The sequence below is a fragment of the Dipodomys merriami genome, unplaced genomic scaffold, assembly GCF_024711535.1.
Source record: "Dipodomys merriami isolate MVZ:Mamm:240054 unplaced genomic scaffold, mDipMer1.0.p SCAF_90, whole genome shotgun sequence".
Classification (NCBI taxonomy): domain Eukaryota; kingdom Metazoa; phylum Chordata; class Mammalia; order Rodentia; family Heteromyidae; genus Dipodomys; species Dipodomys merriami.
Genome location: NW_027206513.1, coordinates 2,249,453 through 2,257,524, shown reverse-complemented (window position 1 = coordinate 2,257,524; position 8,072 = coordinate 2,249,453). Strand labels below are relative to the sequence as shown.

General features: G+C 44.2%; 1 non-coding gene across 1 annotated transcript; it reads right to left on the bottom strand.

Moving 5' to 3' along the window:
• Nucleotides 1-7,289: 7,289 nt before the first annotated feature.
• On the bottom strand, nucleotides 7,290-7,396 carry LOC138821243 (U6 spliceosomal RNA). Its single transcript, XR_011370101.1, has one exon. It is a non-coding gene; the product is annotated as a U6 spliceosomal RNA (small nuclear RNA).
• Between the last annotated feature and the right edge of the window lie 676 nt (nucleotides 7,397-8,072).

Genomic DNA, 8,072 nt, shown 5'->3' with positions numbered 1-8,072 from the left:
TATTAACTTCTAGAGACAAATGGGAGAAAAATATAAGAAAAATAATCTCATCCAGAAGCGAGGATAAAAGATGGCTGTCATTTCAGCGTCATACCAAGAGAAACCACCCAGGTAGCACCATTCTTCTGGGAGGGAAAAATCTATAGATGCTCCATGGACTAAAATGAGCCTTTATTTCTGAGGCATGTAGGAGGAGGAGGAGAACAAGTCCATGTTCCAAAAATGGCCCCAGTTTACATTTCCTAATATCCCAAGTTGAGACAGCTGTCCGTTCCAAGGACCTTCGAAGTTGTTCTTATTTTTCTAAAGCCATTAAGCAAACATTACCAAAAAAGAAAAGAAAAGAAAAGATATGCAGGAGTTTGAGGCTGGATTCTGGGTAGAGAGGAGCTCTGAGTCTCAGGGTTCTCAAGCTTTAGGTTTCCCAAAGCCACCTGGATGGCCTATGGAGGAGGTGATGCTCCAGGTAAAAGCAGAGGAGTTGATTGGTTTCTCAGGGTGATGACGCAGACCTGTGCTGAGGCGGAGCTTGGCTGGTGGTGGGTCAGGAGAACTCAAGTCATGGGCAGACTCTGAGCCTCGAGTGGCTGTGTTCTGGTCCATCCTGAAAGAAAAGGGAATCTCACCACATACTGTGTTGTGTAGACTCCTTTCTCTTTGTCAGATCCATCTTGTGAAGGTATTTATCTGCATCGTGGATCTCCTCACAGTGCCTCTTTTTACAAGGTGTCTTCATTGTGACTGAGACCCCAGATGCTCTGTTTCTAACCCACCATGGAGCACATTACAGATTTAGTGGACACATAATGTTATCCTGGCTGGGCTGGAGATGGGGTTGCTGTCCTAACCTACTTGTATCTACTGTTCAGGGGTGATGGATTTTGAAAATTTACATATATGATCAATGCAGTAGAACTAATTCATACATGTATGTCTACACTCAAAAATATGCACATTCACACATGTGCACACACACAGTGCATTCTTGCACACATTCACATACATTCTAACACATAAATACAAACACTCAGCCATACTCATGTACTTTTTTTTGTCAGTCATGGGCATGAATTTGGGGCTTAGTCACTGTCCCTGAGCTCTTTTGCTCGAGGCTAGCACTCTACCACTGTGAACAATGGTGCCACTTCCGGTTTTCTGATGCCTAATTGGAGATAAATGTCTTATGGGCTTTCCTGCCTGCGCTGACTTTGAACCACAATCCTCAAATCTCAGCCTCCTGAGTAGCTAGAATTACAGGCATGAGCCACCAGCACTCAGCACACAATGCACTTTTACACACACCCTGCTTACATACATATTCACACATATGTATTCAGATACATATACATACTCAGACATATACATATACAGATATACACACATACAAATACATAGTTACTTTTGCAATATCTTATCACTCAATGCTAATATGAAGTCTTTTGATGCCTGTAATCCAAGGTATTCAGGGTACTGAGATCTGAGGATTGTGGTTCAAAGCCAGCCTGGGCAAGAAAGTCTGTGAGACTCTTAGCTCCAATTAACTACCAGGAAGCCGGAAGTGGCATGGCACTGTGGCTTGAAGTGGTAGAGTGTTAACTTGGAGCGACAGAGCTCAAGGTCAGTGCCCAGATCCCAAGTTCATGCCCTACAACCAAAAACAAAAAAGTCATTTGAGCATTAGAACACACAGCAAATCTGCTATGGTGAGGTTAGTTTTGGTAGCATGATTGTCTTGTGGTTACTTTACCCTGAGGCCACCCCACAATGAAGGCTTCCCTCCCTTTCCATACACTGTTTGGGAAGGAGGGTCACAAAAGAAGAGCTCCCTCCACACTACTATGAGAGGGAGACCACTGAAGCCCTGCAGGAAGCTGTTGGAATGAGGGTGTTGATTGGTTCCAAACCCTCGTTCCTGGGAATTTTGAGCTATGACTGGAAATTTCAGCCTAGTAGGAAGCAGTATGAGCCTGAGCACCCTTGTAGACCCTGAGTGGCCTCGACCCTGTGCACAGACTCACAATTGAAGGCAGGTGCCTTGGTGACACTATCAGCTATCCACATGCACTTCACTTCAAATGGTGCTATGACTTGTGAACATTAATTTGGCCTTATTCTAGCACATTCTTGTCTACCAGGTTTCCTTCCTTAGCTGGAAACCTAGTAAGCTGATTATTTTGTAAGTGAGCCTTGTTTTAGAAACTGGATCTGTGTGTGTGTGTGTGTGTGTGTGTGTGTGTGTGTGTGTGTGTGTGTGTGAGAGAGAGAGAGAGAGAGAGAGAGAGAGAGAGAGAGAGAGAGAGAGAGAGAGAGAGAGAGAGAGAGAGAGATTGAGAGAGAGAGATGGAAGAAGAATCTACTCTTAGTAGCATGCTGGTCCTGGTGCTTGAACTAAGGTAAGGGCCTGGGCACTGTCCCTGAGCTTTTTGCTCAGCATTTTACTACCCAAGCCCCAGCTCCACTTCTAGCTTTTTGTGCTGATTAATTGGAAACAAAAGTCTCAAGGACTTCCTGAGTTGGCTTGAAATTGTGAGCTTCAGATCTCAGCTTCCCAAGTAGCTAAGATTATGGACATGAGCCATTAGTGCCCGGAAAATCCTGTGTTTTGATAGTCTTTCTTTATTGTTATTCAGAAGGAATTTAAATTTATTGTTAATAATGTAATGTGGCTGTTTGGATGTATAGATGTATGGTTTCATTCCAGCAACATGGCTGAGCACCAGGTTCAGACATCATATAGGCTCCAGCTGGCCCCTGGCTGTGCCTGCAGACCTGTATCTTCATCTGAGAAATGGGAGTAGTACTGCCGGCTCCTTGGGGCTACTAGGAGGAGTATGTGTGGTGAGTGAATTTCAGTAACTGGTAGCCAGTTTTAAGTTGTTGGCAGGAAGAGATGGTGTGCAGGCTTTCAGGGAAAGGTCTGGTTGAGGCCTGGATGGAGAACAAAGTAGCTTTGGTTTTGACTGGACAGAAGGAGGCAGGCAGCCTCAGACCAGGTGATCGGCAGGGTGTGGATTCTGTATAAGCTTGGGCAACCTCCTTTTCAAGTTGTTTGGTAGCTTTTCAGTGGTAGATGAGACCCTATAGGACTCCTGGGGGAATGGCTAGGAGAAAGAGGGGAGCACAGGCCCTCATGCCCACAGTGGGTGTTCGAAACCAGTGGGTGAACTATTTTTTTTGTGTAGGGAAGTGGTAGTGTGACTCCCTTAGGTCATACATAGTGGCCTTACAAAGTCAGGCCTGCCTCTCCTGCCTCAGTAGATTCTAAATTTTGTGAGTTGGAATCAGTCTTCTAATAAAATACTTATGGGTGGACTCATCACCAAATCTTATTCTGTGTTCCTATTAGGGTGAGGGGTCTGGCCAAGGGCATTCTGAAAGAGTTGTGGATGCGGGGAGATGCCTGCCAGATGGGAGAGTCCCATGGGTGGGGGTCAGGTACTCTTAGCAATCACGTGCTCAGATGGGCCCATCCAGCTTCTCCCCAGGGAACAAGGAGCTTTAACTAACTGAAAAGGGCAATACAGAACTGAAAGGCAGTATCTGCCTTTAACCCATCCTACAAAGGAGTCAGAGGGAATCTGGCTGGGAAAAGGGGCACTGGGTGACTTGGTCCCCAACCTGGTCTAGGTCATTTCTTTTTTTTTTTTTTTGGGTCTGGTTGTGGGCCTGAACTCTGGGCCTGGGCGCTGTCCCTCAGCTCTTCAGCCCAAGGCTAGCGCTCTACCACTTGAGCCACAATGCCACTTCCAGCTTTTTTTTCCCCTGCTTATGTGGTGCTGAGGAATCGAACCCAGGGCCTCATGCATGCAAAGCAAGCGCTCTACCACTGAGCCACCTTCCCAGCCCCTATTTTTTCTTTTTTCTTTCTTTCTTTCTTTTTTTTTTTTTTTTGCTTATGTGGTGCTGAGGAATCGAACCCAGGGCCTCAGGCATGCAAGGCAAGTGCTCTACCACTGAGCCACCTTCGCAGCCCTGGTCTAGGTCATTTCTGAACTGAAACTTCAATGCTATCCCTCCCATCCTGTCACCTGTACATTGTGATTGTCTCCTACGGTGCTGAGTGACTCAGAGAGGTGTCCAGAATTTGTAAGGAACAGTTGACATGGCTTGGTGTACCATGTACAAAAGCTCAGTCGAAAATGTCTATGACAAATTGTTAGGGTGTAAGACGTGGAATGAGATATGTAGGAATGAAATGTGTAGCAGTTTTTCATTGTCAATGTATGCAAATATGTGGTTCTGGAAGGTTGTGTAAACAAACTATTGTGTTGAGAGTAAAAGTCCAAGATTAGAGAAAAACATTTAACTTTTTTTTTCCTCTTAGAAAGCCAGACTTTGCAGCAATGGTACTCCCTGGACACTATGTTGAAAATAACTATACAACCTGTACAACCTGTGGGCAGGGATGGAAGGGAAAAGCTGGGAGAGAGCGAGGGAAGAAATGTACTCACTACCCGACTTATGTAACTGTAATTCTCTGTACATCACCTTTATAACAACAAGAAAAAAATTTAATTAAAAAGCAAGCCCCGATTCTCGTGCCTCAACAGATTCTGGATCATGTACTTTTACTACTCCCCCAGAAACTCCAGATATTCTCAAAAACCTGCTTTATTATATAATTCATAAAGAATGCTCTATCTTTGCCCTTAGAGAAGCTTCAGAAAACAAAAGCCTCTAATCCTACTTGAAAATCTGACTCTAAAACTCCCATTAAATCCGAGCTGAGGAGTGCACTTTAGTCCTCTAGTCCCTGCCTCTTCCCATCGCCCTCCAGTCCTGAGAGCTCAGCTACAACTCCTGATTTGCACCAATGCCATTTGGTCATTTCATTACCATGTGCTCTCTTATTGTCAGTTATTCTTTTCTGTATCAGTATTGTGGTGTGACATGTTCTCACTCAGCTGGCCTGCTTGGCTGGCACACTGTCCTTTAAGTCATGCCTCCAGTCCAGCAGTTTTGTTGGCTACTTTGGAGAAGACATTTTTCTGCCCAAGCTGGCTTCAAACTGCATCCTCTTGAGTAGTTAGGATTACAGGACTGAGACACTGGTGCCTAACTTTGTCATTTTTTTTTAAATGAAAAGTTTCTTCTTTGTGCATTTTGAAAACAGACATTAACAAGGGCATGTTTATAGGATGTAGTGTGATATTTCCATACCTGATCAGATCAGGGAAATTGGCATAGCTGTCATTTTCTTCCTGTTAAAAACACTTGAAGTTCGGAGGCTGGGAAAGTGGCTCAGTGGTAGAGCACTTGCCTTGCATGCCTGAGGCCCTGGGTTCGATTCCTCAGCACCACATAAGCAAAAAGAAAAAAGCTGGAAGTGGCATTGTGGCTCAAGTGGTAGAGCGCTAGCCTTGAGCTGAAGAGCTGAGGGACAGCACCCAAGCCCAGAGTCAGGCCCCATGACTGGACCCAAAACAAACAAACAAACAAACAAAAAAACACTTGAAGTTCTCTCTGCCAGCTGTTTTGAAGCACACAGTTAATTGTATCCAGCCATTCAGTTGCACCCCTGCAATGGTATCCATCTCCCTATTTCTGGCCTCCCCAGCCTCTGGCAGCTACTCTTCTAGGACTCTGCTTATATGATACCACATTATTGTCCATTTTTTTGTAGTAGTGGGATTTGGATTCACGGTTTTACACTTGCTAAGCAGGCTCTGTATGACTTGAATCATGCCTACAACCCTTTTGCTTTAGTTATTATTATTATTGTTGTTATTATTATTATTATTAGTGTATGGGGGGGAGGGGCCAAGTACCAGAGTTTGAACTCTAGCCCTCATACTTTTGCTCAACTTTTTTGCTTATAGCTGATGCTCTTCCACTTGAGCCATGCCTCTAGGCTGGCACTTTACTGGTTATCTGGAGATAGGGACTCAGACTTTTTGCCAGGCTTAGCTAGCTTCAAACCCCAATCCTCAGATTCAGTCTCCTGAATAACTAGGATTACAGGTATGAACTACTGGCACCCATTACAGTTTTTTTTTTTGTCAGTTGTGGGGCTTAAACTCTGGGCTTGGGCACTGTCCCTGAGCTCTTCAGCTCAAGTGCTCTACCACTTGAGCCACAGTGCCACTTCTGGTTTTCTGGTGGTTAATTGGAGATAAGAGTCTCATGGACTTTCCTTCCTGGGCTGGATTTGAACCATGACCCTCAGATCTCAGCCTTCTTAGTAGCTAGGATTACAGGTGTAAGCCACCAGTGCCTGGCTCAGTTATTATTATTATTGTTGTTGTTGTTATTGTTGTTGCTGTTATTTTTGTTGGTTGTTGGGCTTGAACTCTGGGCCTGGGTGCTGTCCCTCAGCTCTTCAGCTCAAGGCTAACATGCTACCACTTGAGCCACAGTGCCACTTCCTGTTTTCTGGTGGTTTATTGGAGATAAGCGTCTCATGGACTTTCCTGCCTGGGCTGGCTTTGAACCATGGTCTCCAAATCTTAGCCTCCTGAGTAGCTAGGATTACAGGTGTGAGCCACCAGTGCCTGGCTCTCAGTTATTTTTAAAATAGAATCTTATGCTTATATCTGGGTTGGTCTGGACCACAATCCTCCTGTTTATACTTCCTGCATTGCTGGAATGATAGACAAATGTCACCATCCATGGCTTACTTGTTGAGATGTGTTCAAGGTTGGCCTGGAACAAGATCCTCCTGATCTCTGTCTCCTGAGTTGCTGGGATTACAGGTGTGAGCCATTGTACCTAGTTATTGTCCTCCTTTTTTTTTTTTTTTTTTTTTTTTTTTTTTTTGGGTCTGGTCGTGGGGCCTGAACTCTGGGCCTGGGCACTGTCCCTCAGCTCTTCAGCTCAAGGCTAGCACTTTACCACTTGAGTCACAGTGCCACTTCCGGCTTTTTTCTTTTTGCTTATGTGGTGCTGAGGAATCGAACCCAGGGCCTCAGGCATGCAAGGCAAGCGCTCTACCACTGAGCCACCTTCCCAGCCCTATTGTCCTCCTTTTAAAAATATTTTTTTTATTATCTTTAGGTAGTTGTACAAAGGAGTTGCCATTCAACAAAGCAGTTAATGAATATAGTTCATCTTGATCAATGTCACCACTTTCAACATTCTCACCTATCTCTCCCAACCCTCCCCTTCCCTCATTTTTCTTGGTTTTGTAGGATATGCATTGACTGCATTCTCCTGCTTCTCTTCATTCACCTATCCGTCTCTTCAGCCTACCCTCCCTTTCAAGTACCTATTTCCTAGTGGTTACTTACTGACTTTAGATTTAGCCTTTCTATGGAATTGCACTGAGTTCTTTCCTGAATCTACCATATTTCAAAAATGCAGAACACTTCATGAATTTGCATGTCGTCCTTGTGCATGGGCCATCCTAATCTTCTCTGTATTGTTCCAATTTCAGTATATGTGCTGCCGAAGTGAGCACCTGTTATCCATTCTTAATCAAACTTGATTGCACAAAATCCCCTCTTATATCTACAGAAGTAATGTTGGAAGACATTTTGCATAGTTCAAGGCAAAGCAGCACCTGATATAAATGAATAGAAAAAAAAGTAAAACTCAGAAGAACATTAGAAGCATCTTGGGATATTTCTGATATTTTTTCTATTTCTTTTCTGATGCTGTCTCATGAGAAACATCTTTTGTTTGCAACCACACATTGACTTTTTTTTCTCATATTCTTTCATTTCATTTTTAGACAATTTGATTGATTTTTTAAAATATAAATTGTCTAAGAAAATCAGATTAGATTGGCCCCACAGGGTCCTGCACACTGAGGCCCTTTTGAAGTAGTTCCATTGCTTCCTTTTCCCCTGTTGAGTAACTCACCATAGCTACAGCCTCTGTCAGAGGACCAGTCACTTCAGAGGCAGCCAGAGCCTGGTAAGTGTTCGATCGGCAACCTTGTTTTCTCAGGATTCCTGTCACTCCAAATCAAACATGCTTCCTTTGCACTGCAGGCTTCCACATCGCCCAGGGCCTTCTTCCAGCAGCTGCACTCTGCCTGGAGCAATCAGGTAATTAATTCCTAAGACAATAATAGGTGGTGATGGAGGTGAAGGTTTGACTGTACAGCTAGGTCTGAAAAGCTCAAGAGCTTG